This window comes from Pteropus alecto, unplaced genomic scaffold (assembly GCF_000325575.1).
Source record: "Pteropus alecto unplaced genomic scaffold, ASM32557v1 scaffold147, whole genome shotgun sequence".
NCBI lineage: Eukaryota > Metazoa > Chordata > Mammalia > Chiroptera > Pteropodidae > Pteropus > Pteropus alecto.
In genome coordinates this window covers 121,107-139,033 of record NW_006440648.1, presented here as the reverse complement: position 1 = coordinate 139,033, position 17,927 = coordinate 121,107, and the positions used below count along the sequence as shown (strand labels likewise).

Sequence of the window (17,927 nt, the reverse complement as noted above, 5' to 3'; positions counted from 1 at the left end):
AATCTGATGATTTTTTGTTCTATTTCTTTAAAAACTGCTGATGGGATTTTGATGAGGATTGCATTAAATCTGACTAATGCTTTAGGTAATAAGGTCATTTCAATTCAAGAACACTGAACATCTTTGCATTTCTTTGTATCTTCAATTTCTTTTAATAGGGTCTTATAGTTTTATTATATAGGTTCTTCACATGTTTCATTAGATTTATTCCTAGGTATTTTATTGTTTTTTGTTGCAATTTCAAAATGAATTATTTTTTCCACTTTTTCTGAAACTGTGTTATTAGAGTAAAGGAATACTATGGATTTTTGAACATTGATTTTGTATCCAGAAAATTTACTGTATTCACTGATTGTTTCTAGTAGTGTTCTTGTGGAGTACTTAGGGTTTTCTATATAGAGAATCATGTTGTATACAAAGAGTGACAGTTCAACTTCTTCGTTTCCTATTCAAATGGTTTTTATATATTTTTCTTTAGTGATTGCACTTGCTAGGACCCCCAAAGTTATATTTAATGACAGTGGGGATAGTGGACAACCTTGCCTTGTTCCTGATTGTAGAGGAAAGGTTTTTAATTTTTCACCCTTCAGTATAATGTTGCCTGAAGGTTTATTGTATATGGCCTTTATTATGTTAAGGTACTTTCCTTCTATACCAATTTTGTTAAGTGTTTTGATCATAAATGGATGCTGTATCTTGTCAAAGGCTTTTTCTGCATCTATTGATAAGATCATATGATTCTTATTTTAAAATTTGTTTATGTGGTGTATCACAGTAATCGATTTGCATATGTTGAACCATCCCTGTGTCCCTGGGATGAAGTCCACTGGATTGTAGTGTATAATTTTTTTTTTATATGTTGCTGTATTCGGTTCGCTAGTATCTTTTTTAGGATTTTTGCATCTGTGTTCATGAGAGATATCAGTCTGTAATTTTTTTGTATGTGTTATCCTTACCACGTTTTGCTATCAGGGTAATTCTGGCTTCATAAAATGAGTTGGGAAGTATTGCCTCTTCTTTGACTTTTTTGGAAGAGTTTGAAGAGAATAGGTATTAAATCTTCTTTGAATGTTTGGTAGAATTCATTGATGAAGCCTTCTGATCCTGGACTTTTACTTTTTGGTAGGTTTTTGATGGTTGTTTCAATTTCCATACTGCTGATAGGTCTATTTAGATTTTTCAGTTGTTCTTGATTCAGTCTAAGAAGGTTGTATCATTCTAAATACTTGTCCATTTTTCTAAGTTAATAAATTTGATGTTATATACTTTTTCATAATATTCTTGTATGATCATTTGTATTTCTGCAGTATGTCATCATTTCCCCTCTTACAACCCTGATTTTATTTGTGTCCTTTCTCTTTTTTCTTTAGTGAGTCTAGCCAGGGATTATTCAGTTTTATTAATCTTCTCAAAGAACCAGCTCTTCAAACTAGTTCCTACAGTTTATCCCTAAGCTTACATGGTAAATAGAGAAATATGATTTTACATTCTACTCTGAGACAAAAAATAAAAACTGAAATGAAAACAAACTCCTGCCCAAACGAAAAATTTTTCTAAACCCTGTCAGCAAAGTGATGGCCCTGACATGGATGCTGGAGGTCAGCAAGACAGAAGTCAAGGTTGTTTCAGATAAATGTGAGGGATCAAATGCAGGTGGCACTGCTGACTCTCTACATATACTAATCACTCAGTGTGTGTGTGTGTGTGTGTGTGTGTGTGTGTGTGTGTGTGTGTGATGAAGCATAAAGTTGTTTATTTGGGCTCATTCTTGTTTCTGGAGAGAGGCCTGTAATGATATCAGCTTTCCTCTTGTGACCGCTTTTGCTGTGTCCCAAGTGTTTTGACATGTTGTAATATCATTATCATTCATTTCTATGTATCTCTCGATCCATTTCTTTATTTTTTCTTTGACCCAGTTATTCTTCAGTAGTATGTTGTTAAATCTCCATGTATTTGTGGTTTTTCCCACTTTCTTTTTACAGTCGATCTGCTGCTCCAAAACATTATGATCAGAGAATATGGTTGTATGATTTCAACCTTCTTATATTTGTTGAGGCTATATCTGCGTCCCAGTATATGGTCAATCCTTGAGAGTGTGCCATGTGCAATGGAGAAGAGTGTATAAGCAACTGTTTTGGAATGAAAGACTCTGTAAATGTTAAGTATGTCCAGTTGGCCTAATGTGTCATTTAAAGATGTTATTTCCTTATTGATTTTCTGTTTGGATGATCTGGCCATATCTGAAAGTGGGGCATTTAGGTGCCCTACTATGATAGGGTTTTGGTCTTTTTCTCCCTTTGGTTCTGTTTGTAATTGCTTTAAATATTTTGGGCTCCCTGATTGGGAACATAGATATTAATAAGTGTTGTGTCTTCTTGGTACATGATTCCCTTTATCATTATGAAGTGTCTCTCATTATCTTTCTTTAACTTTTTATATTGAAGTCTATTTCATCCAATATTAATAATGCTTCTCCCTCTTTTCTCTAAATGCCATTTGCTTGAAATATCATTTTCCACCCTTTCACTTTGAGTCTATATTTGTCTTTGGAACTGAGATGTGTCTCCCTAAGACATATGTTTGGGTTTTGTTTTTTGATTCAATCTGCAGCTCTGTACCCTTTTATTGGTGACTTCAGTCCATTTACACTTAGAATGACTATTGAAATATGAGGTTTTCTATAACCATTTTATCTTTTGCTTCCTAGTTGCTTGTTTTTTCCATTGTTTTCTTGTTCTTGTGGGTTTTTTTCTTTATTTTGATTGGCTTTTATGGATATTCCCTCTGGTTCTTCTTGTTTTATGTTATATACTTCAGTTTTAATCTTTAGCATGCAGTTACCATTATGAATATGTAAAGGATACACACACAGACACACACACACACACACACACACACGTCATCCATATTGTTCTGCATGTGCCTTATCTCCATTCCCCTTTGTGAATTTGGATCTTTGAATCCTCCTATTTTCAGTCATTGTTGTCTCAATTTGTCCTTATGTATGCTGTATGTTCATTACTACCTCGATATAGCCAATCTTCTTATTGTTTAAGGATATAATGCCCTGTTCTTAGTAAGGGTTGCACTCCTCTGCTTCTGTCTGTCTGCTAGTCGCCACTACTAACTATGTATTTTTTGTGTGTGTCATTTTGTTTTCAGTGAGCTGACGCCTTTCAGTATTTCCCATAATGCAGGCCTTATGGTGGAGAATTCCCTCAATTTTTGTGTCTGGAAAGGTCTTTATTTCTCCTTCATATGTAAAGGAGAGCAATGCCAGATACATTATTCTTGGCTTGTAGTTCCTTTCATTTTATAGTTTGAATGTTTGATTCCATTCCTTTCTGGCTTGTAAGATTTGTGCTGAAAAATTTGACAGTCATCTAATGCTTTTTCCTTTATAGGTTACCATCTTCTTTTCCCTGGCTGCCCTGAGAATTCTTCTTTGTCATTGATTTTTGATAATTTTAATACAATGTGTCTTGGCAAAGGCCTTTTTGGATTGAGATAATTGGGTGTTCTGTTGACTTCTTCCCAAGCTCCAGCTCGTTTCTTATATTTGGGGAATTATCAATTGTTTGTTCAAAAATGCTTTCTAATCCCTGCTGCTTTTCCTCACCTTTGAAAATGCCCATTATTCTGTTTCCTCTCCTGATGATATCAGCTAGTTCTTGTATTTCTCTTTCATTATTTTTCATTCTTCAGTTTCTTCCTTCTTCCTTATGATTTATTTCTAGATTTCTGTCTTCAATATCACTGATCCTTTTCTCCATTTGGTCTTCTCTATTTTCCAACTTGCTATTTCATTTTACATCTCTTGCAGTGTGTTCTTATCACCAGAAGTTCTATTTGGTTCTTTTTCAGGGTTTCAATCTCTTTGCCAAAGAAATCATTCTGATCATCTACTTGTTTTTTTCAATTCCTGAAATTGTTAATATGAATCATTTTATATTTCATTGAGGTTTTTCAGAAGTACCACCCTGAATTTTTTGTCATTTAAGTCACATATTTCTATGTCTATAAGCTTATTTTCTGGAGCTTTTCTTTTTCTTTCTGAGATGCCTTGTCACCATGGTTGTTCATGATGTTTAATGGACTCTTTCTCTGCCTGGGAATTAATGGAAGTGTATTCTACTTTTTTCCCAGCAAGATTTATTATATAAAGGTCTCTCTTTAGCCTGTTGCAAAGAAGGCATTTTTCTTTTGGTTTCCAGTAGATAGCATCTAAGTCTCTTGGATCACTGCTTTATATAAAGCCTTAATAATGCCTTTTTTTTTCTTATAGACGTTTAATCACACTCACTACCCTCAGTCTCAGTCCCTGCCAGTGTTAGCAACAGTTTCAGTAGCGTTTGCTCAGATTCCCCTTGGGATCTGCATTGATTGTTCTCAGAGGATATGGGGAGAGAGATCCTCCAGGTTTGGCGATGGGGGCTGCAGCTCAGCCTCAGTTTTGCCACCGCTGTGTTAAAAATCAACTGTTGTTTCTCTGCTGTCTCCACTTCTCTGCTGTCCCCTCTTCTCTCCTTTCTGCCCTGATGACTGGGCCCTGCCACCAGTCACATGGAGCTCACAACTCTCCAGAGCAGGGCTGTTTAGGGATCTAACTGCACCTTCTCCTTTCCTCCTCCTTCTACAGGGGCTCTGTCTGTGAGAGGCAGCTTTTTTGTTTCTCCCAGTCCACCGCCCGACACCTGGCGTTATGACCTGTGGTAGCTCTTATGCCAGAGCCTATATTCAGTCATGCTGGTGTGAAGTTTGTGTGTTTTTGTTGAGTTTTAGATGTTCAGCTTATTGTTGTTTCATTGGGACAGATCTGGGGACATCTCTCACTCTGCCATATTTCTTCACTTGCCTCGACTTTGTTCTCCTTCCACTTTTCTACTCTGATTTCCAGGTTAGGTGAAACGGATATGACCACTTTGCATCAGTCTTTTATGTATCCCTCAGACACGTTAGAACAGACTAACACAATAATTTGTAAATGGGTTTTGGCTGCTCCTGCTGCAACCGAGAGCCAGAGTCACACACTGGGAGTAGGGGTTGCCATCTTCAAGACCATAACTGATCTTTTGAGATCCACTATGAAAAACTGTGGACAACTACAAGGGTCAGTAAAAGCACCATAAAGCTTTCCTACAATTTTTAAGTTGGCTTTCTCTTGATTCCATATTTGCTTGGTTGTTATAAACATTTTACTATTTTCCAGAGTTTTGGCAAAGTTTGCTTTGACAATTTCTACTTGTTTTTAATGTTTCTGTGAGGGGATAGGAGTTTGGAGCTGCCTACTCCAGCATTTTACTGATGTAACTCCATACATATACAGCATAATAATGTTAACTTCTAAATTACTGGCATAAAAGTGGTGGTTGGATTTCCAGGCTAGTCACCACTCTCCCACCACCCCAAACCTAGTTTACTTATATATGTACCTGAATTAATTCACTCCTCCAGAAAAATAATTGTGTCTGGTATGTTACTGTACTCTCAATTTCTATAAAGCAAGTGCTCAATAAATAAATTTCAAATAAATACATAGTACTATAAAATCTAACCAGTAGCAATAACAGTGATTACATAGAAACATGTAAAATGCCAGGAACACAGAATTATATTAGCAATCAAAGTTTATATCCATACACCTCTTTATACTTTACATAGCACTTTCATACTTATTAACACATCAGAGCTCCATAACCGTTCTGTGAGGTAAGAATGGTAGGGGCTATTAGCCCCATTTTATAAATCGAATAGATTAAATGATGTTCCAAGTCATCCAACTGTTAAGTGGCAGCGGTAGGAATTTTATCTAAGTCTATTGCATATAAAACTTTTGCTTCTTTCATTTTTCCTAGTTTCTTTCTTTTGAGATCCACTATGAAAAACTGTGGACAACTACAAGAAACAGACATATAATAAGAGTTTCTACTCTAAAGCATCCCATTTGCTTAGCTTCAGAACAACAGAATGTGTTCTTATGTTTGAATGGTGGAGGCTGAATTCTTAGAGGAATAAGTGAACTTTATCTTCATTATAGAGGACCACCCAGCCTCAATGTTTGAGACACTCATCAAAGGAGTAGGAAGAGACTGACAGAAATGTAGAAATCAGCCCAGGCACTGGGAAAGTAAGAGGATGGGGGAGGAGAAACAGATACACATGGACCTTAGGTCTTTCCTTTCTCTTTATCTCTGCCTGTTATATCCCCACTAGCCCTTCTATGTTGTCACTGAGGAATTGGAGTATAGGGCAATAAGGTGTAGGAAGAGGTAGAAGTACTTCCAGGCAACAGTGAAATCCACAAAAGTGAAGGAAGAAGAAAGGGCATATTGTAAGTTATGGCACACAGAAACATTAAGGGAGTTCTCGTGGTTTCTGTAAATGAAAGAAACTGCTAATGCTAATAAAATTTGGATACCTGTCTTACAGGAAGCTCTACAATGAGTATGGCCTGCAGAAACCCAGGAGAACTGTTTACATTTCCAGCTTCTCAGCCTGAACTTTTTTATTCCCTGTAACGAAAGCAGAATGATATAGAAAAATGGAGTCAGATAGACCTAAGTTCAAGTCTGGCTGCACTATCAGTTAATTACCTGCGTGATCTCAACAATTTAATTTAATTTAATTCTCTGAACCTTAGTTTAGATAGCCATCATCTAAGAATTTATGATTATATGTGTCTCAAAGCATTATTGTGAGTATTACATGAACAAATGTACTTGCTTTTTAAATATTAGATATTGTTATTATCATCTTTGGATTGTCTGAACTCCAGTTTTACATAATCTTCATTTATCCTGCATCATTTGGAGTTGATAGAGTGGTTTTCAAAGTTAATTTATCAAACGTTAGTGTTCAAAAGTTAACCCTCAATGAAAATATTTCTAAAACATATTGTACATTTCTATACCTGATTAAACAGTAAGCTAAACAAAATTAAACCTCTTCTTGATGACTGGGGGTCATTATTAATGAGCACCCATTATCTCACATTACTACCATATAAGACACAATGATTACCCTCAAGGACCGGGAGACTGATAGTTCTGGGAGAGGGGCGGGAGTGAGACACATAAGGTTCTTGGCACTTATACTCAATAGCTTCAGAAATACATACTCATTTATTTCTTATGTCTCTTTATTATAGTATCTGTTTCCCACACCTATTCTCAGCCTATCAGATGTTGCTTCTTTCTATTGCTATTGGTATGCCTACCTCTGACTACTCTCTTTCTAATTGTTATCGGCTAACCTAGACTAGACAACCATATAAAAAAAATCTTTTAAAATTATATTTATGTAGTGGTTCTCCTGTCATGCTCCTTGGACCAGTAGCATCAACATTACTGAAAAACATATTAGAAATGCAAAATCTTGGGTCCCCCTCCAGACTTCTTGAATCAGAGAACTCTGCATTGATAGATCCCACCAATTTGTGTTTTAACAGGCCCTCCAGGTAATTCTGATATATACTCAAATTTGAGATTTAATGCCCTCTGCATTTAAAAATGTACAGTCCTGGATCCCACTCTTAGTGATGTCATGTAGTAGGTCTGAAGTAGACCTCAGGAGTCTTAATTTTTTAACCAATACCCAGGATTATTCTAATGAAAGTAGTCAAAAGACACACTTGGATAAATGTTTCCCAAGCCTAGACCAGTGCTTCTCAAACGTGCATGGGATTTTATTAAAATGCATATTCTGATTTAATAGGTCTGGGGTTTAACATTTAAATGGTCTCCCAAGTGATACCTGTACTACTGGAGGGTGGGCCACAGTTGGAATAGTAAGGCCCTAGAACCTTATATAGTAGGCACTTTATAAGTGTATTTGTTTTACTTTGTTTTTTTAATATTTTTAACACAATGATTTTCTGTACATAAAAATAATATCAAGTTTTTTTCATTTCTGCAAAAGATGTGATTTTCTCCAAATATTTTCAAGGGTAATTATTCATACCTTTTAAATTTAAAAAATGAGTTGTTTTAATCACAATATGAGTTAGTTGGCTTTAAGTACACAATGGAGAAACTTTACTATGAGTAAATTGTATGAGCTTTAGTTTCTAGACCCAGTATCATCTTTTCAGGCTTCTAAGAGGTCTTTTATTCTGTCTTCTGGGTTTTAAATATGCCTTTGGTAGAGAAGGGGTAGCCAAGATTCCTTACCAGAAGAATAAAATTTCTATGACAGATTATATCATTCTTTCTGGCAGCTAAAATAGATGCCGTCTTTTCTCTAGTCTAAACTCTAGTGTCAGCATTTATCTATTCCCTGAGAGTATTGACAATCCAGGCCTTTTCTCAGAGGTGAAACCATTTATTCCCTCTGAATGAGTATCTTGAATGTTTCACTTTCAAGATGAAACAGGGCTCCATGGCAATCCTTGGTGCTGATTCTTGGCTTTGGCAATCTCTGGACCTCTTCTTATAGGAAAAAGGTTACTTGGTAGGGAGTCAGTCATGGAAAATCTTCACGCTTCACCTTATGGATTGCTTTAAACATTCCTATTGCATAGAGAGTTTGTGTTGATTGCTTCCCACAGGGAGGAAAAACATAAATGGTAAAGGATGTCAATCTAGAAAGCTTTTTATTTCTCATTTCAGATTGGATAAACTACTGCAGAGCATGAGTTCTAAAGTGAACCTAGTGCCCCCAGAATACTTTAGTATGGCAATTAGGCCTTCAAAGTGGGGTTTGTTGATTTTCAGGATTGACAGTACTGCTGCTGTTGTTATAAAATGGACTTAAAATTATTTTAGTTTATTTTCTGGGAGACCCAATCTTAGGGTTATTGTAGGGCAACTCCTGTGTCATGTACTTGTTACTGCTTTCTCCCTTTTCATCTCTTTCCTCTCTTCTTTTCATGCTGTTAAAAGAATACAGTGGAGCTGGTATCAGACAGACCTGAGGTTCAAATTTGAGCATATGTTCTTTCCTAGATATACGGCCTTGGGCAAATGACTTAAACTTTCTAAACCTTCGTTTACTCAACTATAAAATTAAGATAATAATACTTATATTGCATGGTTGTTATGAGCATTAGAGATAATATATGTAAAGCATGTAGCAATGATGCCAGTACATAGGAAAATGCTCAATAATCAGCTGTCAGTATTGATGGTAATATTATAACCTGCCCTTTTCATTTCACAAAGTTCTTATGAAAATGAGCTTAGGTATGTGTAGACTCTTTGAAAATTATAAGTGACTGTACTCAAGATAGTACTATACCTTATTATTACCTAACTATTATTTGCTATTAATCTATAACACATACTGTCCACTCCAGGTGGGTCTGCTCAATGTACTATCTAATACTTTTTTTTATGTTATCTTTATGTTGTTCCCCATCTGCTTCACATTTTTCACCTATCTCAGTGAGTCTCAAATATGTTCAGGTGGCAGAGCACCTGAAGCCATAATTCTCTTTGCAGAATATCACAAAACAACTTTATCAAACATAAAATATCTAACTATATGATTGTGCCAAATTCATTACTATCTTACCCTGAATTTAAATTTAGAGGAGGTGTAACAAGTGTCAAAGAATTAAGGATATGTATAGGTGTGAAATTTCAAATTGAGAGAATGCTATCTTAATTATTTTTAAAAATTACGAAAAGGTCACTGTATTTTATTTAAGTAATGGGACACCCTGGCCCATTGTGCAGAATCCCAGTGCTCAAATAGAGGATTTTGAGGTACACTAGACTATCCATTCAAAGGGTATTCATCCCTTAAAGCCAAACTCAAGTCCCACCTTCTTTAGGAAGACTTCTCTAATCATAGCAATCCTCTCACTGGTCTGTCTTTTCTGAACTTTTTCCTATGTAGAATCAATATCATGAAATAGACTGAATTGTTCTCTGAGAGCTTTGTGGTTACTAATTTGCTCACTGTAATTGTAAAGGAAAAGGAAGAGAAAAAACATCTACTGAGTGTTGCGTTCTAGTCAATGTGCTGGTTCCTTCATATACATGATCTCATTTTCTTTTTATAGGAGCACTTTGATGAAAGTTTTATTATTCCCATTTTCAGATGAGCCTAAAGCTACAGATCACACAAATTGCAAGTGGCAGAGTCAAAATTTGAACCAGGGTCTGTATGATTCAAAATACATTACATTTTGAGTTAGGAAAAGGGAAGAATCCATGTGTATATGATCATATGGATTACTTTTATCAAGTCATCTGTAGTTATTTGTGTAAGCATTTCACAAACTGTATTACTATTTGATTTTATAGCAAGGTATTATAAGAGTAAGAAATATATTTAACTGATTTGATTCAAGTAGCTTTCTTCGTTCATAGTATATTTACACAATTGTTTTTGTCTGACATTTCAAAGAAAATATGCTGAGTCCCAAGATGTTTTTGCTGAGTAGAGCATCTTTTAATATTTTGGTTCTCCAGGGAGATAAAAACCTTGGGAACTACCATGAGGTAGCACTAGTAGGAGCCATCAAGAAGCCCAGAGCATGCTTTCTGAAATGACATCAGTTTCTCACTGCTGCAACTGCCTCACTGACTCTATCTTTATGTAACAATTAGACACAGAAGAGTCTGGAATATCAGTCAAGGGAGAAGATGGAAGGAAATAAGAGACAAGTATCAGGTCAGACATCAAAGGGTCTGAGGTGAGAATATGGTTTAAAAAATTTGCTCTAAGTGTCAAGTTTCCTAGTTCAATTTATGCCTCTAAATTAATGTTGACATTATTATTAGAATGTGAGACTCTGTCTCAAGGTTGAGGGTTTGTGCTCCAACTTGAGAACCTCATTTGAAGCCTGGTATAATGGAAAGAACAAGAGGAGATTTGAATCAAATAACCATGTAAGTAATTTTACCTCCATTTTAAAGATTTGAATTGAAGTTTCCTCATCTATGAAGTTAAAATAATAGTATATTGCTCAGACCACCTTTTAGGATTGTTATGAAGGTCATATGAGGTAATATAGATAAAAATAGCCATGTAAGTTATTTTATCTCCATGTTGGATATTTGAAGTACAGTTTACTCATCTGTGAAGTGAAAATAATAGTATACTTCCCAGGCCCCTTTCCAGGTTGTTGCGAAGATCATATGAGATAATACAGATTAAAATGTTTCATTAACTCTGAAGCATGCATAGCTTATTCACTGCTGTTTGACAGGCATTATGTTCAACTACAAAGAGCACAAAGCTGAGCATCTAGACCTTTCGGTTCTAATTTACCTCTGTTCCTAGCTAGATGATCCTTGAGATCCATAAGTTTTTCTACAATTCTTTTGTCACTTTTTTATTATTAAAAAGAGGACAGCTCTTAACACTCACAAACAAAATGAAATCAATTGCAGGTCCAAATTATTAGCTACATGACTTATATTCTATTGTTTAAATAATAGAATTTTGCATTATAAGGCAAGTTCATTGGATATAATTTGTTGTTATGATATAAAAGAATAGATGGTGCAGGAGTTCTACCTGACACTTTAGCATGGGTTCAAGATATTTAAGAAATTAACCACTTTAATAAATGTGAACCAAAATTGAATATACAGGAGATAATTTTCAGGATAACAGCATGAAGAACTCTGATGATTTCTCCAGTGAATCTGATGAAAACTTAAAAAAAAAACATATAAATCTCTGGAAATGATCCTAAGAGCAAACACCAAATTAATAAACATCTATTCAAGAAAAATCTATGAAAATTTGTTTAAAAATGTGAGAGCCTATGGTATTTGAACCAAGAATACTCTCTCCCTTCCTCTTCTTGATACTGAGCAAAAGCTTGCTGCCCAATGCACACAGGAGCCAATACTATGGCACCAGTCTTTTGAGAAAAGAAAAAAAAGAAAAAAACTTTTATTGCTAAATCGATTGGCAAAGAGACAGGAAGCAAGGTTCAAATATGGCTCCCCAATCCAGAGTTCTGGGCAAGTTTTAAGGGGAACATGTATATTGCATTGTGTATTCACTACCAAAAGTTAAATTTCCTTCCATCACCTTATATTTGACTTCCATTACCCATATATACATTCCCCTTCCCTGCTTTCCATGTGGTAACAACTAAACAGTTGTCTGTTTCCATGAGTCTCCCTTCGTTAGTCTTGCTCATATGTTCCTTTCAGTTGCATATCCCACATATGAGTGAAATGATATGCTTCTCAGCTTTTCTGACTGACTTTGCTAAGTGTGATACTCTCAAGATTCATCCAAGGATCTTTGGAAACATGGCAGAGTGAGAGATGTCCCCAGATTTCTCCCCTTGAAACAACAATAAGCTGAACATCTAAAACTCAACAACAACAAAAAAACACCCAAACTGCACACTGGCACATCTGAGCGTGAGATCTGTGCATAAGAGCTACCACAAGTCAGAGCCCTGTGTGTCAGATGGTGGACTGGAAGTAGTAAAGAAGCTGCCTCTCATAGCTGCCAGAACTCCATGAAGGAGGAAGGGGAGGGGAGAAGGAGCAATGAGTTCTTGCGGTGAGTTCCAGGAACATTACTGCCTGAGAAAGCTGAGAACTCCCCATGGCCGGCAAGCTGCAGGGCCCAGTCATCAGGGCAGAAAGCAGAGAAGCAAAACAGGACCACAGAGGAACAACAACTGATTTTTGCTGGCTGTGGTTGAAAAACAGAAGTTGAGATGCAGCCCCCAACCCCCAACCCAGAGGGGCACTCCCCCCATACCCTCCCAGACCGATCACTGCAGAGTTCCAGAGGAATCTGAGCAAACACTACTGAGACTGTCACTGACACTGACAGGGACAGAAACTGAGGGTAGCAAGCATGAATAAATATCTATAAGAAAATTTAAAAAGAATTATTAAGACTTTATATAAAGCAGGGATCCAAGAGGCTTAGACTCCACCTACTAGAAACTAAAAGAAAAGCACCTTCTTTACAATAGGCTAAAGAGAGAATTTATATAATAAATCTTCTTTCTGGAAAAACAGCAGAATACACTTCCATTGATGCCCAGATGGAGAAATAGTCCATTAAACATCATGAACAACCAAGTGACAAGGCATCTCAGAAAGACAAAAATATCCAGGCAATAAGCTTACAGACATAGAAATGTGCGACTTAAATGACAGAGAATTCAAGACGGTACTTCTGAAAAAACTCAATGAGATCCAAAACTCCTGGCTAGACTCACTAAAGAAAAAAGAGAATGGACACAAATAAACAAAATCAGGGATGAAAGAGGGGAAATTATGACTGAGATCAAAGAAATACAAAGGATCATACAAGAATATTATGAAAAAGTATATAACACCAAATTTCATAACCTAGTCAGCAGCATGGAAATGGAAACAATCATCAAAAACCTACCAAAAAGTAAGAGTCCAGGACCAGATGGCTTCACCAGTGAATTCTACCATTCAAAGAAGATTTAATACGTATACTTCTCAAACTCTCAAAAAATCAAAGAGGAGGCAATACTTCTCAACACATTTTATGAGGCCAATATTACTCTGATACCAAAACCTGGTAAAGATAACACAAAAAAAGAAAACTACAGTCCAATATCTCTCATGAACACAGATACAAAAATTCTAAAAAAGATACTAGCTAACTGAATACAGTAACATATTAAAAAGATTATACACCACTATCAAGTGGGTTTCATCCCAGAGGCACAAGGATGGTTCAACATATGCATATCGATTAATGCGATACACCACATAAACAAATTAAAGAATAAGAATCATATGGTCATATCAATAGATGCAGAAAAAGCCTTCGACGAGATACAGCATCCATTTATGATCAAAACACTTAACAAAATCTATATAGAAGGGAAGGATCTTAACATAATAAAGGCCATATATGACAAACTCTCAGCCAACATTATACTTAATGGTGAAAAACTAAAAATCTTCCCTCTAAAATCAGGAACAAAACAATACTGTCCACTGTCACCACTTGTTCAATATAATATTGGAAGTCCTAGCGAGTGCAATCAGACAAGTGAAAGATATAAAAGGCATCCAAACAGGAAATGAAGTCAAACTGTCACGATTTGTGGATGACATAATTCTCTATATAGAAAACCCTAAAGACTACACAAGAACACTACCAGAAACAATAAGCAAATATAGTAAAGTCTCTGGATACAAAATCAACGTTCAAAAATTTATAGCGTTCTTATACTCTAATAATGAAGGGTTAGAAAAAGAAATGGAAAAAATAAATTCCTTTTGCAATTGCAACAAAAAGAATAAAATACCTAGAAATAAATTTAATGAAACAAGTGAAGGACCTATATAATGAAAACTACAAGACCCTATTAAAAGAAATCGAAGAAGATAGAAAGAAATGGAAAAATATTTTGTGTTCTTGGATTGGAAGAATCAACATAGTTAAAATGACCATATTACCTAAGGCATTATACAGATTTAATGTAATCCCCATCAAAATCTCATCGGCATTTTTTTAAAGAAACAGCACAAAAAATCATCAGATTTGTATGGAAGCACAAATAACCCCGAATTGCCAAAGCCATCCTTAGAATAAAGAACGAGGCTGGAGGCATCACTCTGCCTGACTTCAAATTATACTACAAAGCGACAGTAATAAAAACGACATGGTATTGGCAGGAAAACAGATACACGGACCTGTGGAACAGAATCGAGAGTCCATAATTAAACTCATATTTATATGGGCAAACAATTTTCGACAAAAACCCCAAAACATACAGTGGAGAAAGCCTTTTCAATAAATGGTGCTGGAAAAACTGGAAAGCCACCTACAAAAGAATGAAACTAGACAAAATTAACTCAAAATGGATTATGGACCTAAATATAAGACCTGAAACAATAAAATGCATAGAAAAAAAAACATAGGAACTAAATTCAAGGACCTTGGACTTAAAGAGGATTTTATGAATTTAACCTCAAAAGCAAGGGAAGTAAAAGGTAAAATAAATGAATGGGACTACATCAAACTAAAAAGCTTCTGCTCAGGAACAGAAACTCAACACGGTAAAGAGAGAACCATCTGAACGGGAAGATATATTTGCAAGCAACACCTCTGATAAGGGCCTAATATCCAAAATATACAATGAACTCATACAACTCAATAACAACAAAAGAAAACAAATAATCCAATCAAAACATGGGCAGAGGACCTGAACAGACAATTTTTCCTAGAGAACATACAAATGGCCAACAAATATTTGAAAAGATGCTCAACGATTCTAGCTATATGTTGGAGAAGATATGGAAAAAAGAACCCTCATACAGTGCTCTTTGGACTTCAGATTGGTACAGCCACTTTGGAAAACAGCATGGAGGTTCCTCAGAAAACTAAGAATTGATCTACCATATGATCCAGCAATCCCTCTACTGGGTATTTACCCCAAAGACTTGAAAATCCATATCCAAAAAGATATTTGCACACTGATGTTCATAGCCCCATTATTCACAGTGACCAGGACATGGAAGCAAATAAAGTATCCTATGATAGATGATTGGCTAAAGAAGCTGTAGTACATGTGTACAATGGAATATTACTCAGCCATAAGAAGAGATGAAATATTGCCATTTGCGACAACATGGATGGACCTCAAGATAATCGTGCTAAGCGAAATAAGTCAGACAGAAAAAGTTGAAAAATCACATGATATCACTTATATGTGGGATATCAACCTAAAAGCAACAAAGGAACAGGACAAACAAACAGAGACTCATGGACATGGGATATAGACTAGTGGTTACCAGAGGGTAGGGAGCGGGGGAGGTGAGGGGAGGTAGACGAGATAAAGGGGGTCAAATATAATGGGGTTGGGGGAGGGTGAAGTAGGTAAAGGGGGTGAAATATATGGTAGATGAAGGAAACTGGAATTTGGGTGGTAAACACCCAATAGAATATGCAGATATCAAATGATAATGTACACCTGAAAATTATATAATTGTGTTAACAAATGTTACCCCAATAAACTTAATTAAAAGTTAAGAAATATATATGTATAAAAGAAATAGAAATCTACAATTACAATGGAAATTTTAATATACCTCTTAGTACGCAATAGAACAAAATCAGAGGAAAAATAATCGATAAGTCACAAAAGATTTTAAGTGAACCGTTAACCAACTTGACTTTACAATTTCCCATTGTAATTGTCAAAAGAAAAAAAAAGATGCATCTAAATTGTTGCAAATTGCAGTATTTCACCTTTTCTTATGACTAATATTCCAGTATATATATGTACCACCTCTTCTTTATCCAATCATCTATTGAAAGGCACTTCAGTTATTTCCATGTCTTGGCCACCATGTATAATGCTGCTATGAACATCAGGGTGCGTATATCTTTACAGATAAATATTTTCAAAATTTTGGGTAGATAGCAGAAGAGGCGTTGCTGGATCATTTCGGCATCTATTCTTAATTTTTTTAAGGAACCTCCATACTATTTTTCGTAGTGGCAGTACCCTTTTACATTCCCACCAGCAGTGAATGAGGGTTCCTTTTTCCCCACAACCTCTGTGACACTTGTCCTGTTGATGATAGACATTCTGACAGGTGTGATGTGGTATCTCCTTGTGGGTTTGATTTGCATTTCCATAATAGCTAGTGAAGTTGATCATCTTTTCATTTGTGTTGGTCTTTTGTCTGTCTTCTTGGGAGAAGTGCCTATTCAGATCCTCTGCCCATTCTTTAATTTACCTGTATTTTGTTGTTAAGTTGTATGAGTTCCTTCTATATTTTGGTTGTTAAAACTTTATCAGAAGTCTTGTTTGCAAATATCTTCTCTCATTCAGTTGGTTCCCTCTTTGTTTTGTTGATGGTTTCTTTTGCTGCGCAGAAGCTTTTTAGTTTGCTACAGTCCCATTCATTTATTTTTGTTTTTATAGTCCTTACCTTTGAGATTAAATTCATAAAATCCTCTCTGCAACCAAGGTTCATGAGTTTAGTTTATTGTTTCAGATCTTATATTTAGGTCTTTGATCCATTTTGAGTTAATTTTGGTGTATGGTGACAGACAGCATTCTAATGTCATTCTTTTGCGGGTGGCTTTCCAATTTTCCCAGCACCATTTATTGACGAGGCTTTATTTTCTCCATTGTATGTTTTTGGCTCCTTTGTCAAAAATTATTTGCCCATATATATGTGGATTTATTTCTGGAGTCTCAATTCTGTTCCATTGGTCTGTGTGTCTATTTTTCTGCCAATACCATGCTGTTTTGATTATTGTCACTTTGTAGTATAATTTTAGGTCAGTCCAAGTGATACCTGTGGCCTTGTTCTTTTTTCTCAAGATTGCTTTGGGTGTTTGGAGTCTTTTAGGATTCCATACAAATCTGATGACTTTTTCTTCTATTTCTTTAAAAATGTTATTGAGATTTTGATGGGTATTGCATTAAATTTGTATGTTGCTTTAGATAATACAGCCTTTTTAATTATGTTGATTTTTCTAATCCATGAATATGGAATATCTTTTTATTTTATTGTTCCTCCTTTAATTTCTTTAATAATATTTTATACTTTTCAGTTTATAATTCCATCACATTCTTCATTAGTATTTATTCCAGGTATTTTATTTCTTTTGTTGCAATTGCAAAAGGGATTGTTTTATTTTCAGTTTCTTTTTCTGAAAATTTATTGTTAATGTATAGGAACACTATGGATTTTTGCTAATCCTAAATGGATGCTGTTTCTTGTCAAATGACATTTCTACACCTATTGAAATGATCATATGATTTTTATCCTTTATTTTGTTTATGTGGTGTGTGTTGCATCATCCCTGTGTTGCTGGAATGAACCAAACTTGATCGTGATGTATAATCTTTTTAATGTATTGTTTATTAAATTTGCTATTATTTTCTTTAGGATTTCTGTGTCTACATTCATCAGAAATATTTGTTTATAGTTTTCTTTTATAGTGTTATCTTTACCAGCTTTTGGTATCTAGGAAATGTTAGCCTCATA

General features: G+C 35.4%; 1 protein-coding gene across 8 annotated transcripts in view; it reads left to right on the top strand.

The window, feature by feature from the left end:
- Positions 1-17,927, top strand: part of ZC3H12B (zinc finger CCCH-type containing 12B) — a 359,663-nt gene that overhangs the window by 295,039 nt on the left and 46,697 nt on the right. For 4 of the 8 annotated variants that reach the window (XM_025050973.1, XM_025050972.1, XM_025050970.1 and 1 more), the window contains exons 1-2: positions 10,008-10,101; positions 10,554-10,639. The exons of the other annotated variants lie outside the window; for them this stretch is intronic. The gene's annotated coding sequence lies outside the window, so the exon portion shown is untranslated. Of the gene's footprint in view, positions 1-10,007; positions 10,102-10,553; positions 10,640-17,927 lie in introns of those variants that run through there. 8 annotated transcript variants of the gene reach the window in all.